The following is a 5685-nucleotide window of genomic DNA, read 5'->3' on the forward strand; positions in this document are numbered from 1 at the left end:
TACGACAATATATTTCATTTATGCGGACTAATACAACTATTAAACTTGGCATGCGAGTTACACTTCAACAATGCAGTTCCTTCATTATTTCATATAAAATGACATCTTGAGACCTCAGTTTCAGTACTTTAGAGCATTTCAGTGATGTGAGAATCATGTATAGTCATTTAGTAGCCTGGATTTATATTAGGCATGCTAACAAAATATGGAGTGGAGTCTTGGAGTGGTCATGGAGTGAGATTTTAGAGTGACCTTGGAGTGAGATTTTGAGTCAGAAATAGTGCTGCTACTGTCGAGGATGATGATGATGATGACAGGATGTTTTTTATGATGATGTTGGTAGTGTTGAAGATATTTTCATGAACATCATTGATGTTTGTGATGATGAAAGTGTTATTCAAACTTCTGTTTTGAAGTGATGATTCAGTTAAATATGTAATATCTACATATATACTCTATATTAGGTTTTAATTTGTAAAATTATCATCGTTAACAACAACATCAGAAACATAGATCTATTTCGATGCGCATCAAAACATTAACCTTGTTTGCTAGTAGGCCCTATATTATACATCGAACATACTGGGCTTACCAGTGCAAGTCATGGCAATATTCCACTGCTTCATGCATGGGTACTCCTTTTTATCTTGGAAGATAACAGGCAATAATAAATTAATTTTGCTCTTGCTATGGAAAAAAGGACCATTAGAAGGCTTTAAGGTCAATTGTTTTGTCATTTCCCACACATTTCAATCGTTACACCTACAAATTGTTTCTATATAAAGTGTGCGCATTATAAAATCTTGAAAATCTTAAAAAGAAACTTTAAAAACATTATTTTAATCAATGTCACCATTATCATCATTGCCACCACAACCACGACTATCATGACAACAACAACAATCATCATCATTCTACATTTTATCACCACCACTTCTATCATCAGCATCACCACTATGAAAACAAACAAAACGACAATTATCATCATTACAAACACTATCATCAGCAGCAGCACCTCCATCATCAAGATCATAATCACCAGCATCATCATCAACATTATCATCCTCATCACCACCACAAACAACACCAGATAATCATCATTATCATTACCATCGTAATCATCATTAACATTATCATTACAATCACCACTGTTATTAATGTCATTATCACAATCATCATCATCTGTCTTTACATCATTATCATCGTTAGTACCCTGTTAGGCATTTTTTAGGTATCAGATTACTAAATGTTTTAGGTGACACAGTACTAAATGTTTTGGGTATATGACTGCTAAATGTTTTAGGTGACAGACTACTAAATGTTTCAGGTATACGACCACTAAATGTTTTTGGTTACAGACTACTAAATGTTTTTGGTGACAGACTGCTAAATGTTTAAGGTGACTTACCACTAAATGTTTCAGGTATGCGACTGCTAAATGTTTAAGGTGACAGACCACTAAATGTTTAGGTAACAGACTACTAAATGTTTAGGGTATGCGACTGCTAAATGTTTTAGGTGGTAGACTGCTAAATGTTTAAGGTGACAGACCACTAAATGTTTTAGGTTATAGACAACTAAATGTTTTACGTGATAGACTGCTAAATGTTTCAGGTATGCGACTGCTAAATGTTTAGGGTATGCGACTGCTAAATGTTTTAGGTGGTAGACTGCTAAATGTTTAGGTAACAGACTACTAAATGTTTAGGGTATGCGACTGCTAAATGTTTTAGGTGGTAGACTGCTAAATGTTTCAGGTAACAGACTACTAAATGTTTTAGGTGATAGACAACTAAATGTTTTAGGTGATAGACTGCTAAATGTTTCAGGTATGCGACTGCTAAATGTTTAAGGTGATAGACAACTAAATGTTTTACGTGATAGACTGCTAAATGTTTCAGGTATGCGACTGCTAAATGTTTAGGGTATGCGACTGCTAAATGTTCTAGGTGGTAGACTGCTAAATGCTTAGGTAACAGACTACTAAATGTTTAGGGTATGCGACTGCTAAATGTTTTAGGTGGTAGACTGCTAAATGTTTCAGGTAACAGACTACTAAATGTTTTAGGTGATAGACTGCTAAATGTTTCAGGTATGCGACTGCTAAATGTTTTAGGTGATAGACAACTAAATGTTTTAGGTGATAGAGTGCTAAATGTTTCGGGTATGCGACTGCTAAATGTTTTAGGTGGTAGACTGCTAAATGTTTCAGGTAACAGACTACTAAATGTTTTAGGTGATAGATTGCTAAATGTTTCAGGTATGCGACTGCTAAATGTTTTAGGTGATAGACAACTAAATGTTTTAGGTGATAGAGTGCTAAATGTTTCAGGTATGCGACTGCTAAATGTTTAGGTAACAGGCTACTAAATGTTTAGGGTATGCGACTGCTAAATGTTTTAGGTGGTAGACTGCTAAATGTTTCAGGTAACAGACTACTAAAAATTTTAGGTGATAGACAACTAAATGTTTTAGGTGATAGACTGTTAAATGTTTCAGGTATGCGACTGCTAAATGTTTTAGGTGATAGACAACTAAATGTTTTAGGTGATAGACTGCTAAATGTTTCAGGTATGCGACTGCTAGATGTTTAGGTAACAGACTACTAAATGTTTAGGGTATGCGACTGCTAAATGTTTTAGGTGGTAGACTGCTAAATGTTTAGGTAACAGACTACTAAATGTTTAGGGTATGCGACTGCTAAATGTTTTAGGTGGTAGACTGCTAAATGTTTAAGGTGACAGACCACTAAATGTTTTTGGTTATAGCCAACTAAATGTTTTAGGTGATGGACTGCTAAATGTTTCAGGTATGCGACTGCTAAATGTTTAGGTAACAGACTACTAAATGTTTAGGGTATGCGACTGCTAAATGTTTTAGGTGGTAGACTGCTAAATGTTTCAGGTAACAGACTACTAAAAATTTTAGGTGATAGACAACTAAATGTTTTAGGTGATAGACTGTTAAATGTTTCAGGTATGCGACTGCTAAATGTTTTAGGTGATAGACAACTAAATGTTTTAGGTGATAGACTGCTAAATGTTTCAGGTATGCGACTGCTAGATGTTTAGGTAACAGACTACTAAATGTTTAGGGTATGCGACTGCTAAATGTTTTAGGTGGTAGACTGCTAAATGTTTAAGGTGACAGACCACTAAATGTTTTTGGTTATAGCCAACTAAATGTTTTAGGTGATGGACTGCTAAATGTTTCAGGTATGCGACTGCTAAATGTTTAGGTAACAGACTACTAAATGTTTAGGGTATGCGACTGCTAAATGTTTTAGGTGGTAGACTGCTAAATATTTCAGGTAACAGACTACTAAATGTTTTAGGTGATAGACAACTAAATGTTTTAGGTGATAGACTGCTAAATGTTTCAGGTATGCGACTGCTAAATGTTTAGGTAACAGACTACTAAATGTTTAGGGTATGCGACTGCAAAATGTTTTAGGTGGTAGACTGCTAAATGTTTAAGTAACAGACTACTAAATGTTTAGGGTATGCGACTGCTAAATGTTTAAGGTGGTAGACTGATAAATGTTTAGGTAACAGACTACTAAATGTTTAGGGTATGCGACTGCTAAATGTTTTAGGTGGTATACTGCTAAATGTTTCAGGTATGCGACTGCTAAATGTTAAGGTAACAGACTACTAAATGTTTAGGGTATGCGACTGCTAAATGTTTTAGGTGGTAGACTGCTAAATGTTTAAGGTGACAGACCACTAAATGATTAGGTGACAGACAACTAAATGTTTCAGGTATACGACCACTAAATGTTTTTGGTGACAGACTACTAAATGTTTTTGGTGACAGACTGTTAAATGTTTAAGGTGACTTACCACTAAATGTTTCAGGTATGCGACTGCTAAATGTTTAAGGTGACAGACCACTAAATGTTTAGGTAACAGACTACTAAATGTTTTGGGTATGCGACCACTAAATATTTTAGGTGACAGGCTAATAAATGCTTAAGGTGACAGACTACTAAATGTTTAGGTAACAGACTACTAAATGTTTTGGGTATGCGACCACTAAATATTTTAGGTGACAGACAACTAAATGTTTTAGGTGATAGACATAATGTTTTGGGAATGCGACCACTAAATGTTTTAGGTGACAGACTGCTAAATGTTTCAGGTAACGACCACTAAATGTTTAAGGTGACAGACCACTAAATGATATAGGTGACAGACTACTAAATGTTTTGGGTATGTGACCACTAAATCTTTAAGGTGACATACTACTAAAGGTTTTAGCTGACAGACAACTTAAATGTTTTAGGTATACGACTGCTAACTTTTGTGCTCAGTGCAGAAGGCTGAGTTGACACCTAATTTAAGTTTAGCTTAAGATTTGAGTTTAGACCTAATTTTAGTGCTCAGGGCAGAAAGATGAAGGAACCTATCGCGAGCGCGAGTACGTACGTACGTTAGACGGTCGCGCGCGTTCCCACCAGCCATTAACCCCTGCTGCGGCCAACCGAAGCGTTTATACCTAACTTTAGTGCTTAGTGCAGAAAGATGAGAAACTTTATACCTCACTTAAAGTTTAAGTTTTAGGATTTGAGTTGAGGCCTTACTTAAGGTTTACTTTTAGATTTGAGTTTAGACCTAATTTTAGATTTGAGTTTATACCTAATTTAAGTTTAGGTGAGGATTTGAGTTTATACCTAACTTTTGTGCTTAGTGCAGAAGGCTGAGTTGACACCTAATTTAAGTTTAGCTTAAGATTTGAGTTTAGACCTAATTTTAGTGCTCAGGGCAGAAAGATGAAGGAACCTATCGCGAGCGCGAGTACGTACGTACGTTAGACGGTCGCGCGCGTTCCCACCAGCCATTAACCCCTGCTGCGGCCAACCGAAGCGTTTATACCTAACTTTAGTGCTTAGTGCAGAAAGATGAGAAACTTTATACCTCACTTAAAGTTTAAGTTTTAGATTTCAGTTGAGGCCTTACTTAAGGTTAACTTTTAGATTTGAGTTTAGACCTAATTTTAGATTTGAATTTATACCTAATTTAAGTTTAGGTGAGGATTTGAGTTTATACATAACTTTTGTGCTTAGTGCAGAAGGCTGAGTTGACACCTAATTTAAATTTAGCTTAAGGTTTGAGTTTAGACCTAATTTTAGATTTGAGTTTATACCTAATTTAAGTTTAGGTGAGGATTTGAGTTTATACCTAACTTTTGTGCTTAGTGCAGAAGGCTGAGTTGACACCTAATTTAAGTTTAGCTTAAGATTTGAGTTTAGACCTAATTTTAGTGCTCAGGGCAGAAAGATGAAGGAACCTATCGCGAGCGCGAGTACGTACGTACGTTAGACGGTCGCGCGCGTTCCCACCAGCCATTAACCCCTGCTGCGGCCAACCGAAGCGTTTATACCTAACTTTAGTGCTTAGTGCAGAAAGATGAGAAACTTTATACCTCACTTAAAGTTTAAGTTTTAGATTTGAGTTGAGGCCTTACTTAAGGTTTACTTTTAGATTTGAGTTTAGACCTAATTTTAGATTTGAGTTTATACCTAATTTAAGTTTAGGTGAGGATTTGAGTTTATACCTAACTTTTGTGCTTAGTGCAGAAGGCTGAGTTGACACCTAATTTAAGTTTAGCTTAAGATTTGAGTTTAGACCTAATTTTAGTGCTCAGGGCAGAAAGATGAAGGAACCTATCGCGAGCGCGAGTACG

This window comes from Mercenaria mercenaria, chromosome 1 (genome assembly GCF_021730395.1).
Source record: "Mercenaria mercenaria strain notata chromosome 1, MADL_Memer_1, whole genome shotgun sequence".
Taxonomy (NCBI): Eukaryota; Metazoa; Mollusca; class Bivalvia; order Venerida; family Veneridae; genus Mercenaria; species Mercenaria mercenaria.